Below are 16,001 nucleotides of genomic sequence, written 5' to 3'. Positions count from 1 at the left end.
ATATTTAATTTAAATATTAAAGAAACAAGCACACCTAATAGTTCTTCTGTTCGTTTTAAACTGTTTTATTTGGAGTTCAGGGAATGTACTTAGCAAGTTTAGTACTAAACTTCTAAAAAGTGTTTATTTACTTTCTTGAACAAAAAGTCCCAGACAGCTGAGATTTGTGGGCTGAAATGCACTGGGTTTCCTTTAAATATTTTAACTGCATCCTAGGATTGCCTGTTTTTTTTTCTTGTGATTAAGCTACAAACTAACCCTATTACCTATGTTGCTATTTATTTGTCTTTCAGCTTTTATAGGCATAGTACAGTTTTTTTACAGTTGTTGGAATACCAGTCAGATACAGAGAACACCAATACCATAAAAACAACATATAACATTAAACATTTGAACAAAATCAAAAATAAAAATAGATAAACCACAAAAGAGGGAGAGAAAAATTACATTAACTGATTAATATAGCATAAATTTGGGCAGTACTAGGTTTCGCCTCCAGGCTCTAGACCTCAAATCTGGTTGTTGTGATAGCAAATCTCAGAAGTTCAACTAAAATGCTCATAAACCCTTAAATTGCAAAATATTCAGATATGGGGTTCTGGAAAGCCTTTAAGACCTGGCTCTGGTCCCAGATCTGGAGTTAACGTGTTTGTGGGGCGCCTGTCATGGTTTATTGTTCCTGCCATGGCTGTCTGTGGTGTTTTATGTTTTTAACTGTTTTACTGTTTCTTTAGATTTTGTAAGCTGCCCAGAGTCTACAGGTAGTCTTTGCTTAACCATGTGCTTAGAGACAATTCGGACTTACAACGGTGCTGGAAAAAATGACTTATAACTGGTTCTCACATTTACAACCTTTGCAACATCCCCATGGTCACATGATCACAATTTGGGCACAGTGTCCTATGGTCACATGACTGCCATTTTTGACCTGCGTGGCTGGCTTCTGGCAAGTAAAATCAATGGGGAACCCCATGATTCACTTGACAACCATGTGGCTTGCTTAATGCCCACAGTGATTTGCTTAACAACTGTTGCAAAAACGGTTGCAAAATCAGGTGAGATTCACTTAATGACCGCTTCGCTTAACAACTGAAATTCAGGTCCCAATTGTGGTCGTTAAGCGAGGATTGCCTGTATTGGAATGGATGGCCATAACAAGATGATGATGATGATGATGATGACTATGCCTTCTGTTGCGTAAGAACCACAAGAGCGCTTCTTCCTTCCTGCTCATCATTTTTCCCTGCTACTCTCATAAAACAAATCACCGAATGTAATACTCATCGAAGGATAAGAACGTAAAGGAAATTCCTGATCAGATCATCAGCCTATTTACTACATCGAACAGTAACCAACTAGATTCACATGGGAAACTCGCCAACTTTGACAGAAAGCCCCTGCCCTCTTTCACATTTGCTATAATTTTTAAAATGCTGGGTGTGATTGTGAAGGTACTAAGCAGCCACCAAGATCAGCAGCCCCTGATCGCCTGATCCTCCATCAGTCTGGAAAGTCCTCTTTTAAAATGGTCCGAACGGGGAGCCATCCTCTCAAAGGCAGCACGTTCTCCAACTGAATTCTGCCTTGTCTCCAAAGGCCTTTCAAACAAAGGGAGCCAGTTTCATCTAGTAGTTAAGATGCTGGGCTAGAAACCAGGAGAGAGAGAGTTCTAGTCTTCCCTTGGGTGAGAAAGTCAACCCAACCCTCACAGGGTTGCTGCTGCACCCTGAGTTGTACAAAAGAAAGGTGAGCTAGAAATGGACTCAATAAAGAGACCCAGCACATCATTTCAATTAAGAAATGCCTACATTTCAGGTCCCTTCCCTTAAATATTGCCATCTAGCGTGACCTTGGCAGTGCATCTTCCCAGTGGTAGCCCCTGCCCCTTGGAACACCCTCCTGCCAGAGATCCCGCAGGCCCGCATCCTCCTGGCCTTCCCAAATCCCATGAAAACCTGGCTTTTCCCACAAGCCTTGGGGTAGTGTGAGGCTGCGATCCAGGGAAACTCAAAAGCAGTGTTTCTCATCCTTGGCAGCTTGAAGACGTGTGGACTTCAACTCCCAGAATTCCCCAGTCAGCACTCTGGGAATTCTGGGAGTTGAAGTCCACACATCTTCAAGCTGCCAAGGTTGAGAAACACTGCTCTAAAGAATTTTTTTTCTGGATGCATGGTGATGAGTTGTGTTGGGAGGCAGTGGGAGGTTCTTTGTTGACTTTCATGTTTTCTACTGCTTTTATTGTTTTATGATGGCTTATGAGCTGCCCAGGGTTATGCTGCATAAGATGGGCGGCTTTACACATCAAAGAAACAAATAGAAAAAGCCAGAAGTCTGTTAGCAGATGAGCACCATCCTCTGGTGGTGAAGTACACTGCATTTCTGCTTACCTTATAACAGCATTTCTTAAAGTGTGGTCTGAGGACCCTGGGGGTCCTCCAAGGCCCTCTCTGGGGTCATCAAAATCAAAATTATTTGCTAGATATTGAAGATATTTGCAAAAATTTAAAACAACGGCATTCCTCTCATTATTATTTTTATTTATTATAAATATAAGGGTTTTTCATGAAAATTACATTATTTATGTTAATATCTAATGGGTTTATTATTATGTCTACATGATTCAATAAATAAATATTCTACAAATGCATCCATTTTTTACCAATTTTTAATATGGTAAATATCGATACTTATAACCCTTACAAACAAAAGCTGTTTTGGGGTCGTCCATGATTTTAAAAGTAAGAAGGGATCCTGAGAATAAGAAGTTTAACAAACACTGATTTAGGGCAAACGGGACACATCCTCCTTTGTTTGTTTGTTTATTTCCTTATTTAACATACTTACAGGGCCACCCATCTACCAAAGCACTCTGGGCAACAAACAAATAAAAGCAACAATTGCAATCCATCAGGTTAAAAAAACGGCATAAAAAACGAAATTGCAATAGCAGTCGAGACACCTAAAAAAATCTTGCAACAATAACCACAGACAGACCTGTGCCCACATCAGAACTCCATCAGCACCCTGGCCCCAGGGCCTGGGGGAAGATCCAGGTCTTTGTGGCCCTGCAGAAGGCCAGTAGGATCAGGGCCATCCGTATCTCGGGGTGGGGGGGAGGCTGTCCCGCAAGATGGGCGCCACGAGAGAGAAGGCATGCTTCTGGAGACCCATCAAGCCACACTGGTTCACTGAAGGGACATGGGCACGCCCACTCTCCCCATTCCAGTGAGATGAGCAAGAACCGTCAGGGGAGAGATGGTCCCACCAGTAATGTGTTCCCATGCCATGTAGTGCTTTAAAGGTGACAACCAACACCTTGAATTGTACCCGGAAGCCTACTGGGAGCCTGTGCAGCTCATGAAAAAGCAGTGTTCCGGGGCATACTGTGGAGTGCCCAGTACTGCCCATGCCACTGCATTCTGAACCCAAGGAAGCTTCTGAATAGTCTTCAAGGGCAGCCCCATGTAGAGCATGTTGCAACAGACCACGGGTGTCCTGGCCACAGGTGGGAAAAGTGACCATGCCCCACGGCACAAATGACTTCTATCAGATGCCCACGAACCAGGCCACATCCTACAGCAAGCTCTGTGCCAAATGCCCTCAGCCTATTCCATTCCCGGACTGGGTGAAACAAATGGAGCAAATATGTTTTAAGTTCACCTCCAACCAGGGTTTCACGATGGATGAAGCAGCCCTTGGGAGACTGAATACAGGCACTGGCCTTACAGAGAGTCAGAAAGTTGATTTCTCTAGCTTCCTGCCATCTACACTAAGTTGTCTGGCATCACCTTTTCAGACATTTAGGCAGGACCCTTCCTAAGCTAGTGAAAAAGGGGACCTCTGCAGTGAAGTAACCACTAAGTAATGGTGCTATAAGATTCAAGGGACCCCAGGCATCCAAGAAAACAGATGCAATAGAGTCCAGCAGAAATTACTCAGAATAGCAAGGATCTGCTGAAGCCTTGGAGACTAACTACGACCCTCAGTAGCACAGAAAAAGTGGGGAAGGATATTTGGTGCCGTCCTGGTGTTGTAGTGATATCATCTGCTGGAACATCAGGGGATTGATAATCAAAACCTCCTTGCTCTGGCAAGTCAATCAAGTGATAGTAAGGCTTTCAAGGGTCACCCCTGAGCATCGCCAACACTTCTGAGGGATTAGGCTAGAGAACATCAGAGCATGGAGTAAATAATTGAGCACAGCCAATTCCTTTCCTTTTCTTTGACGGGATTTCCTCCTTCAGCACTAGCAATTTAAATGGCAATGTTGTTCTCCTAGTTTATTTGCATGTCTGATTCAATGGTTAAAAGGTTGCATTTCAGCTGGCAGGAATGTCTCTTGTTGAAAGAACGGGCTTTGCAAGCTGGACCAACGCAGCCAGTAGTAAGCACTACAGGGCTCAGTAGTGTTTGTGTGTTCAGATCTAAGTAATTTGCTGATCCTAATAAACTGGGCATGAATCCTGCGCTCCTGTTAATGTGCAAATGGGTGCTTCCACCAGCTTAGATAGCAATACAAGCATCCGGCCCACAGTTCAAGAGTGTATCGCTATACTCAAATTAAGTATAAACTGAAGGTCATGAACAGCATCTGCCATTCACAAAACACGCTACAATTTAAATCACGAAATACCCATTTTTAATACAGTATCCTGATTACTGAACATTTATGCTTTGCTGCCACGTGAGCTAAGCTGCTGAGAATCAGCACCATCAGAGGAATGTCAGAGTTTGCAGAAATAAAAAGAAGGAAATTGGAAAGAGGGGTTAACTTCCCTTTCATAAAAGCAAGCTAATGAGAACTGAGCATGCTTGGTGATTACAAAACACTGAGTCTGGCTAGGTAGGTGTCTGGTTAGCCAAAAAAAGAAGCCCTTCAACCGCAACTTTTAGTTGCAGATCCTGCTTCGAATAATATGAAACACATTCATTTGTGCACATCAGCAGCCACATGATAATGACTAAGTTATCTGTTTCGTTCTCCTTTTCTTCTGTCAATTAGGAGTGTGTTAAAATGCCCTGATTTCCTTTCCCCCGTGCGCTTCAGTTATTGGCCAAGCTGCATTTTCCAAGCAACTTGCAGCGTGTTGCTCGTGTGGCAATGCCAAAACTGCAGATGAATCAGCATTTAGCCAAATCAGTTTTCTCACTTTTCTAAGGGGGAAAAAAAAGCTAGCACTTTTCTGTTGAAATTTGCTAAACATTTTCCCCCAAGACATCTTCCTTCCTTTTTTGACATTCGCAATTTCTGATGCAAAACTTCAGATATTCCCTTGGAAGCATATTTATCCAGGTGCTACTCTCTAATTAAAGTCACTAAATTAGAATGGTAGAATATCAGGAGTCTGGTAGCACCTTAATAAACTTAGCTAACCAGTTCTATTGAAAACATAAGCTTTTGTGTGGCTCACTTCATCAGCTGCATAGAGTGGCTGGACCGACGTAGGATTTAAACTGGGGTGAGGTGGGGGGGAAGAGAGGGAAAGACAGGTTGGAGATGCAGGTGTGGGTTACAAGTGACTCAGATTAAGAATACCTGATCAATTAACAACCGTAATGTGTTTAAAACCCACTGTGTTTGTTAAGACCTTCTGGGACCACCTGAAACCTTTTGATGTATGTGAGTTCAACAATTTCTCACTCAACAGGGCTCTTAAAGTCCCATTTTGCCAAAACAGTCATTTTGAGGTGACTGCGGTGAAAGGTCCCCTGTGCAAGCACCGAGTCATGTCTGACCCTTTGAGGGACGCCATTTTCGCGATGTTTTCTTGGCAGACTATAGTGGGGTGGTTTGCCATTGCCTTCCCCGATTGTCACCTTCCCCAGCAAGCTGGGTGCTCATTTTACCGACCTTGGAAGGATGGAAGGCTGAGTCAACCTGAGCCGGCTACCCGAGGATCCAGCTTCCGCTGGGATCAAACTTGGGTCGCGGAGAGAGTTTCAGTTGCAATACTGTCACCTACCACTCTGCGCCACACGGTGATTTTGAGGTGACTACAATGTAAATAACAGCGATTTCTCCATCAATTTTCAACCAGCAGCTAAAGAAAACTGATGTGTGAAAGCTGGGAAAGATTTCTTATCCCCACAGATGCTTTTTAAAAACTCCCCCAAGGGAAAGACAGGCCAAAACCTCAGCCTTCCACTTCTTGGGATGTCTGTTTTCCCCAGCCAACTCATTTTTCTTTTTTCAAGAAAAGCAGGCCCTGACTGTTCAAATATTTATCTAACCCTGTAGGATAAGCTCCTGTGATGGGCTTATAGGGCAGCTTGTTTGTATTTGTGCCATTAAAATGGTAGAGAATTCAGGTGTAGAGAGACATAGGTCCACCCATCCCACTACACACACTGGCCTGGGAATAAATCTCACTGCACTCAGTGGGCTTGACTTCTGAACAGACAGGGATCATATTACATGGATTTTAACTCACAATTTAAGATCAAAAGCACACAATCCCAAACAACCTGATGCTAGGCTTGCCAGTGAAAGACAACTGAGTGAAGGACTCAAGACGAAGCAAAGTGACCCTCTATTCTTTGCCTGGCATCTTTAATTTTGTTTGATCACTTGTTAGCAGCCAAGTTGCTTGGCTCTAGCCTTCCTAACCATCATTGGGTTAGAAATTATATAGTGGTATTTTTCAAACTTGGCAACTTTAAGATGGGTGGACCAACTCTACAGGTAATCCTCAACTTATGACCACAATATAGCCTGAAAATTTGCCATTAAGCAGTGCAATCATTAAGCGAGGCATCACGTGACCACACCTGATTTTATGACATTTCTTGCAGTGGTCGTTAAACAAATCACGCAGCTCCCCATTGATTTTGCTTGTTGGAAGCCAGCTGAGAAAGTCGCATATGGCGATCATGTGACGACTCCAGGACACTGCAACTGTTGTAAATGCATGCTGGTTGCCAAATGCCCAAATTTCGATCATGTGACCATGGGAGGTGCTGTGACGGTCATAAGTGTGAGGACCGATCATAAGTCACTTTTTTCATCACCATCATAACTTTGAACAGTCACTAAACAAATGGTGGTAAATTGAGAACTACCTGTTATAGAAACACTGTCCTATAGTAAAGAAATGCTGAGGAGTGAGCCAGGTAGGTGCTGAAAATTAAAACACAATTAAGACCATGGTAGAAAAAAGGTGCACACCTTTCAGGTGCAAGTGGAATTATAAATGACCAGCTGAAGGACTGGAATTGATCTTTGGTCATTCTGCATGGTTTTTCTTTTCATTTTCAATCTGTGTTTCTTTTTCCAGTTTAAACTTTTCCATTTCTAAATGTCTAGTAATTAAGGGTGCAACATCTTATTCCCATCTTTGTCAGCAAAATTGCACAGCATCATTCCATTATCTGGAGCCATTTAGATGTGGCAGAAGTCAATATCTTCTTCCTCTCTAATCAGCCTGGCTAACTTTTGCAAATCTTGAGAATTCCAAGCAAATGCATGCTCCCATCTCTTATTTCCCAGTATACCTCCTACGAAATCAGTGCTCATTCTTAGTGCATGCCCTCCTTCTCCAATCTGGGGCCATCTATGTAAGCTAGACATCATCCAAACCCATCACTGCCAAACAGCTGACTGTGGATAATGGAGACGCTTCTTGGGTATATCCAGGTGGTAGAAAGCTGTTCTATGCTCACTTGCTAGGCTCCGCTAAAGAGACACACAGGAAGAAAAGACTGGGTTTACGCAGCACCCTAGCCGATATTGCAATTGTTTTGACAACATACTAAACCAAAGCCAAACCTACTCAAAGCCATTACAGTGTGTACAACATAGTATCTGGCTCAGAGGATTGTGAGAATCTGGCCAATGATTAAAAAAACACCCTACAAAGGAGATATACAAGCACTGTAAAATTAGCTATAATTTGTTTCTTTTTATTCTTCCCTGGAATTTGTAAAATTAATTATAATAGTATATTAAAAAAAACATGACTAAGGAAACCACAGCGTTGCCTATGTGTGTAGTGAAGTCTGCAGATTTCACTGAGAAATCTCCAGGATCTATCCCATACACGCTTTTCCACAGGGTTGGGCGTGGCTATGCAGCAAGTTCTGAAACATAGCAGTTGATGAAGCACAACATCACATGAAGGAACTTGACAGCACAGTAAGTTTTTAAAAATTAAATAGGAAGCCAGTCCAAGACCTTCTGCTTATTTAAACAGAGTTCCAACATCACTTTTAAAATTCTTGCTGCATCATTCAAACAATCCTTCCTACTTTTCTCTGTCGCCTGCCATGCCCGGTGCTCCTGACTAAGACAGCTCCAGTTAGGATTATGTTTATTGTGCAAAAGAAATGTAAAATAAAAATACAAATTCTGCATTCTGGGAAGTCGATTCATAATCCTACGAACATGTAGTGCAAAGATGACAGATAGCAAAAATCGAGGGTATGCAGAGCATGCTATCACGTTAGCGTTTTGAAAGTTTAACCCAGAAAATACAGCAATAGCCCAGACGCTAACAGGAGGAGGAGGGAGTTCTCAAATTTTCCTTATAATTAGACAGGGAAAACGAAATAATCCAACAAATGTGTTTGAGGGAAAACTGTGCTACTGGCGCTACACTTAACTTAATATTATTTATTTATTAAATCTTTATCACTGCCCATCTCCCCCCAAAGGAGAGGGGCTTATCTCGGGCGGGGGGGCTTTCTCATCTTTTAAGGGAAACAAATGGAGATGAACAAGAAACAGAAAGAATGCACAGGAAAGAGGAAGATCTGTACAGCAGGGGTAGAGAAGTAGAAGCTCCAATTAAAAGACCCTTTTCCAGCTTTGCAAAGCTCCTTATGCAAATGACAGCCAGTAATTACCCAACATGCACCCCAGATATCAAACATTATGACTTCCCAACCAATCTCGAGTAACTGAGCCATGCATTCTTTCAGGGCTAAACGATCAGCCATCTGTATCTCCTATGAGGATGCTTCCAAGTAGCTGCTGTGAATTATAAGACCTGTTTAGGAATGCTGCTTGTTAAGCCAGGTGCCCGGCAAAGTTGGCACATTCTAGCCTTGCAAAGTAAGTCTGCAGAGCCTCCTAAGTTTCAGGGCTGTTCTGCCCTGAGTGTGTGAAATCCAAGACTCCAGTTTGGTTATTAGTACTGTTAGTACTTGAGAGCGCTCTCTCTCCATGTGGGGAGTACTTGCCAGCTGAGGATACATTTCATGTATGCAATGAAGCAGCCTCTAGTCAACAAAAGCTACTGTATTACCAAACCAACATTAATTTTTAAAGTAACACAAGTCTTTTTTTTTTTAAGGAAGGATGCCGTAACAGACTCAAACAGCATTCTAAATGCTTGTTATGGGAGAGGATCACAGCTAGCATTGCCTGGTTCTTTGGAGAAACCTTAGTTTCTGCCCCAGGCTGCTCCCCACCAGATTCTCTGCAAGACTGCTTTTATCATTGTCCCCACTTGGGGTATTACAGCTACTGGGCATTTTAAGCAGCCCTAAAGGTTGGAATGTAAGAAAAGTTTGCTTTGCATTCTGTCCTGTTGCAGATTGCTGGATTCCAGGGCAGCCAACAAAACAAATCCAGCTCTGGCATAGGATCCAAGAGAGGAGATATTCCCCAGGAGCAATTCCACAAGGTAACCCTGACATAATTGGTTTCCTTGCTTGCTGAATTTTAAAAAATCAAATTGGCAAGGAATAAAACTCTCACGTGGTAACAGCAAGAGCTGTGAGATGGGAGACCCCAATCAGCTAATTTCTAAAGCCAAACAGCTGTTCCTCCCCAGCCTTTGTCCCTGAAAGTGGGGACAAGAGACCTTTTTTATGATCAGCAGGCACAAACGCTCAGGAACCTGGTGGCACCTTTTCCAATTGACAAATTTTAGGCAAAGGCACGAGCTTTCACAAGCCTGCAGCTCACACTGTCAAAGGCATGGAGTGACCCACGCCTCCGATGAAGTCAGCTGCAATACAGGAAAGCTTACGCCTTTCGTACAATCTGTGAATGGGAAAAGGTGTCCCCAGACTCCTGATTTTTGACTGTCAGAGTCTAACGCGGCTCTCCACGGGGCCAACAAGCACGAAGGGAGACCGAGGAAACGCAGGGGCCTGTCCGTGCAACCGCAGCGTCCAGTGGCAACTCGGAATGCTCTTTTCGTTTTCCCCATAAAGCACTTTTCTGCTGATTAATGGCACCAGGAACGTCACTGCAACCCAGCGCTCAAAATGCAAAGTCATTCCAGCATCAACAGGAAGAAAATAAAGAGGAGGATCTCAGCAGGTTAAGCGAGTTAACAAGTTGCGCGGGACGGAGAGGGGCGGCGTGTTTGCACCCCCGCTCGAGAACACGCTTCCCTCCTCTCAAGTATAACGATAAAAGAGAGCGTTGGCCATCAGATCGGGGAACCCCCCCCTAATGTTCTCCCCCCATGTTGTCCTTTTGTTCGCAGTGATGCGGACGCCCTCCCCGCAATGATCTTCGAAACGCCAGGTTTTGGGGGCAGGGGCGAAGGATTCGCTTCTCCACGGCCCCCCCTTTTTTTTCCAGCTGCAACGACTTGGAAGTTAGAACCCCCATCCCGCCCCCCTTGCCACCTCCTGCACCCTTCTTAAAGACCGGCTTTCTTCTCTTTCAGGGAGCCGAACTCCACCAGTCCTCCGGGTCGGTATCCCACCTCGCCCTTCGCAATCTAACCTTACCTGCGCCGCGGGTTCTCTGCCAAGCAGGCCAGGGCGCGCCTGGTGGTCGTGGGAAAGTTGAAGACTTCTTCGTCCTGTAAGGGAAGCGGGGACAACCCGGCAGTTTTGCGCTTTCCGCTTCCAGCCGCTCCGGAGAGCCCTTTCCACCTGCCTTGGGTGGCAACCTACCTCTTCTGACGTCACTCCAGCGGCCGGGCCACGCCCCCCACCCCTCGGCCACCGCTCGCAGCGGTCATTGGCTATCGCTCCTGCCCCTCATTTCCCTACGGGCGCAGCGTTCCCGGAGCTCGCGGGTGCCGCAGGTGAAGCTGTGACGTCGGGCGGAACGGCAAAGTCTCGGCTGGTTTTAATTTTCCTTAAGGCGAGACAGAGTTAGCGTGTGCAAAAAGGGCAGAATCGGGAGCCGAGTTTTATTTTTTAATCCCCCTCTCTTATTTCTCTTGTTTCCCCTTTTAAGCCAGCTTTTCTTCCCTCTGCTGTCAGCCTGGTGTGTGGGAATTGAGCCTTGTTTGTTTGTTTTTTAATCAAGTTGCTTTTCATTACATTACACAAGATAGCTTCTGCATCTATTTTCCATACATCCTAGCGGTAAGTATTCCCTTGGATATTTATGCAATAGATGAAGTCCCACTGATCCCAATAAAATTATGATTTCCCAGTTTGAGAAGCATATGACTTTAATCAGAGCCTTTCTCAAGCAGGGTGATCAACTAACTCATACCAAAGGTTTTTCAAGCAAAAATTTTGATAATTCCATGGCTGGGCAATTACGAGAGCTGCTGCTCAAAGCAGGGCCTTTGGACCATTTTATTCCTTCCATCCAATATCCCCAATGGATCTAAATTTGGTGAGAATTCAGTCCTTTGTCTGATTCATTACTATTATTTCACTAAAGACCTCCCTCCAAAATGCTGAGATTGTATTGCATTCCCACCAAACGTACAGTAGAAGGAGGTCCTTTATTTCTTCTACCCCCACCCCCAAGAAATTATGCATTATACAGTGGTGCTTTTAAAGTCCTGTATGCTCAAGGTTTGGGTAGAAACTGCCTTTCACAAATAGCCTCTACCCCACTGACCTGGATGCTGAGAAAATAGTCCTAAGAGTCCCCACATACTAATACGAGCAGCGGGAAGGGGCTGGTGGAGGGTATTCTAGGTGGCAGCTCCCTCCTGGGGAACTACCTGCCCTCCAGAGTGAGGATGGCCCCCACTCTCATGGCTTTCTGGAGCTAGCAAAAACTTTTTTTGCTAAAAAAAATGTTTTTCTGGAAAGCCCTTGGGGATTGACCGTAGGGCTGAAAAGCACCTGCATGTGTATCTCTGTATATGTTTTTGTGTTGATTTGAACAATGTAATACGGCTCATGTGTTGTTTTTTTTGTTTTAAAAGTTTTCAAATGTAGTTTTTATTCTTACTGCGATCTCAGTATCTGTATCAGTATCTCAGTAACCCTAACCCTAAAGTCCATGAGGATTGAGGTGGTAGATATAAGAAAACACGTAATGAAACTATGTGAGATGCTTAGTGGAGATAAATGCCAGCAATGTCAGATCTTGAGATAGAATTCCTATGCTGAAACAGATGAGAATTTCCCACACCTCCACCACTGTTGCTGTATTGCATCAGGGTGCTTTGCCCTTTATTTATTTATTTATCAGTTCAATCATGTCGGATTCTTGGAGACTGCCTGGACAAGTCCCTGCAGTTTTCTTAGCAAGTTTTTTTTTTTCAGAAGTGGCTTGCCATTGCCTTCTTCGTGGGGCTGAGAGAGAGTTGACTGGCCCAAGGTCACCCAGCTGGCTTTGTGCCTAAGGTGGGACTAGAACTCACAGTCTCCCGGTTTCTAGCCTGGCTCCTTCACCACTACACCAAACTGTAATACAATAATTATTAAATAATTATTAAATAGTAAAATAATAATTAAAATAATGTAATAATTGTAATAAAATTCTCCGTTGACTTTGTGCAAGAAGATATGATGCATAATAGCCTCATAGAACAAGGACTTGAATTCTGTAGGAGGTAAGCTACTTATATGCTTCATTTTAAGGACAGCAGTATTGTCAACTTCCACTTCAGTTTACCAACTGAGCTGCCTCTCCAAGTTTGGCCCAAATAAAAAAACTGGTAATAAGTAATCAACTTTTCAACTTCGTCTTAGTGTTTGTCCCATTTTGTTATAGGGTCCAGTTGCTTTTCGCTTAATTGGGCATCATGTGACAAGGGGGGGATGTTTTCTGCCAGCTTTCTACAGCGTTTGACCCAGGGCTGAGAGGGAGGGACTGGCCCAAGGGCACCCAGCTGGCTTTCATGCCTAAGGCGGGACTAGAACTCTCATACCACGCCTGATTGGCTCTTGGGCTGAGAGAGAGGGACTGGCCCAAGGTCACCCAGCTGGCTTTCATGCCTAAGGCGGGACTAGAACTATCATACCACGCCTGATTGGCTCTTGGGCTGAGAGGGAGGGACTGGCCCAAGGTCACCCAGTTGGCTTCCATGCCTAAGGAAGGACTAGAACTCAGATCTCCCTCCCTACTCCTAATCTAACGCTTCCACCACTACACCACGTTGGCTCTTAAGTAGCCAATGTCAACATTTTAAATATATTCACAGCGAACTTAAACAGCTCCATTTAATTTGTTCCAGTTAGTTCCTGGAAGTAAAACCACTGAGCAATCTTTATATACATTTGTACCTGTTTAAGCCCAACCTCCCCTGTGTTCTTGAAAAATGTATTAGCTTCCTAAAGATTGCCTTCATCCCGATTAATCTCACTTCACTTTGCAGGCTGTTTTTCTGATCTCTCAAGATCAGCAGTGTTGGCAGGACACCTCTGCCCCCGTTAACTGAGCCTTGGGGCACTCGGCTCAATGTTCTGCCGTTGCATAGCACTGTGAACCATAAATTAAGGAGAAGTGGCGCTGCAGCTGTGGAATATCCTCCTCAAGAAAATCTAACAAGATTCCTTTCTTTTCTTTTTTCTTGCTTTCAGACACGCCTTGTAAAAGGTTTCTATCTAAGCAGGCTTCTTGGATCAAGTTTCCTCCTGCTTTTAGTGTGTGACACTTATCTCTGATGCCATTAAAAATATTAAATTTTACTCCAGTTTGAATGTCTCTGAGCAGTTATAGAGAGACTGCATAAAATGGATTTACTTCCACCCTTTTTTCAAACAGCAACCGTCTGGCAGTTTGGGGAACTTTACGGAAGACGTGGCTGGCTTTATGCTAAGCATCAAACCACAGACTGAGCCGTGGGCCCACCCCACATCCAGGAAGTTTAGCTGTCCCCATCAGTTCTGTTTTCATGGGCAAGGGGGCGTTGATGACCTTCCCACCTATTTCTTCTGAGAGGAGCCCAACAAGGTTCCCTTCGCAGTTATTCTCTTCTGGAGATTTGGTTGAATACGAATCTGGTCTGCAGATAATAGAATAGAATAGAATAGAATAGAATAGAAAATAGAATAGAATACTGTCATTCCACTATACACCAAGTACATAATAAAATGAAATTTCATTGCGGTTGGCTCGCAAACACAATCAGACACTAAAATAAAAATACCATGATTACTATAAAATATACATTCTTTACACATTCCACATTCCACTTAAAAAACTTTTTAAGTATTTAGGAGTCTAATAGCCTGGGGGACAAAGCTATTACCCAATCTGCCTGTTCTATGCAGCGGAACCTTTTCCCAGAGGGTAACAAAGAAAACAGGCCATGATGAGGATGGGAGGAGCCACTGATGATATTTCGAGCTCTGGACAGACAGTGTGCATGTGCTATATCCTGGATGAGAGGCAGTGAGATCCCAGTTATCCTCTCTTCTGCCCTCACCACCCTCTGCACTGACTTCCTATCCGAGGCACTACAGCCTCCATACCAGATGGAAATATAGTTGGTCAATACACTCTCTATAGTGCCTCTATAGAAAGTAAGGAGGATGGGAGGTGGAAGATGCACTTTCCTCATCCGGTGCAAAAAATGCAGACGTTGCTGTGCTCGTTTTACCAAAAATGCGGTGTTAAGAGATGTGGTCTACCAAATATGGTCTGCAGATCATCTGGTCTAGCAAATAGGATGCTGTGGTGGCCCTGGACACACCAGCTTCTGGTCCATGTTTTTCCCCCAGAGCTGACTCAGTGCCCTCCACTGTGGGGCTCAGCAGACACAGTATGGAATATACACATTTAGGACAGAAAAAAACCCTCCTTTGACCAAATAGATTGTAGAGATTGTGTATATGTGTGAATGAGAGGGGGAGAGAGAGAGAGAGAGTGACAGAGAAATTTTCTGCAAGGACATTCATCAATTGTGCCCCAACGTCCAAAGAGGCTGGACATTGATTTCCACTCATCTTAGACTTGCTGTCAGCTCTCTTGTGAGCACATGTGCCAAGCAAATTCTGAGTTTTCTGCACCACTGTTGCACCTCAGGGATTCCTTGGGAGCACCAGATCTTTCCTCTGGGAAATTATGATGCTCCACATCCTTGTTCAGATTCAGAAGGGACCAGGGCTGTTAGACTGTTCCTTTCCTTCACGCTGCCCTTGATTTCATTGTCATCAGTGCCTAGCTGTTGTTGGGGGAGGAGTTTCATTCTTAGTTCATTAATTATTTCTATTGACATTGATTTATGATCCATAGTCTCCCCTCCAACACAATCTCAGTTTGATCCTCAGGAAAAGCAGCCAAAACAGGGTGGGGGCGGGCTGCAAGAAAATATGATGCAATAAAAAGTGTCACCCTTGGGGATTTCAGATCTATAGCCAGACATGCTTTTTCCCAGGACCCTCCATTCTATTGTTTCCCCTGGTTTTCCAACATACTTATATTTTGTATATAATAAATTCCCCCCAGCCCTGCCAGCATTTCGTACCCACTGAGCATGCTCAGTTCTCAAGTGGGCTGTTTTGGATTTTCCCCACTTTGTGGTAAATCATTTAAAACTTCTGCAAACTTTCAGTTTTGTTTTACTGTGCCAAGAGGTTCCTCAAGTGCTGATCCTTCCCTCTGGGCCAGCTAGACAAGGAATCACACACTTGCTCAGCTCTGCTAGTGTGAAAAAAGAACTAGTTCTAATTATGCAGCATTTTTGATGCTCAGAAGGTACAGTGTTGGTATGCAGCATCTTAAGCAGCTTCTGAAGCTACCTTCTCCTGTGGGTCCTTTCACAGACACGTACCCCAGGATTAGGCTGACCATACGTCCCATTTTGAATGGGACAGTCCCGTTTGTTTTAACATTTCCAGACTGTCCCATTGTTTTAATATAAATGTCCATGTTGTCCTGTCTTCTTAAAAACCTTACT

The 16,001-nt window shown here is 43.9% G+C and overlaps 1 protein-coding gene across 1 annotated transcript in view; it reads right to left on the bottom strand.

Annotated features, from left to right (window-relative positions):
* The window catches only part of EPB41 (erythrocyte membrane protein band 4.1), a 122,761-nt gene extending 111,964 nt beyond the window's left edge, over positions 1 to 10,797 (bottom strand). Inside the window, exon 1 of the mRNA XM_063311980.1 lies at positions 10,687 to 10,797. The gene's annotated coding sequence lies outside the window, so the exon portion shown is untranslated. The remainder of the gene's footprint in view (positions 1 to 10,686) is intronic.
* Positions 10,798 to 16,001: the final 5,204 nt, after the last annotated feature.

This window comes from Candoia aspera, chromosome 10 (assembly GCF_035149785.1).
Source record: "Candoia aspera isolate rCanAsp1 chromosome 10, rCanAsp1.hap2, whole genome shotgun sequence".
Taxonomy (NCBI): Eukaryota; Metazoa; Chordata; class Lepidosauria; order Squamata; family Boidae; genus Candoia; species Candoia aspera.
This window is presented reverse-complemented; position numbering and strand designations above follow the sequence as displayed.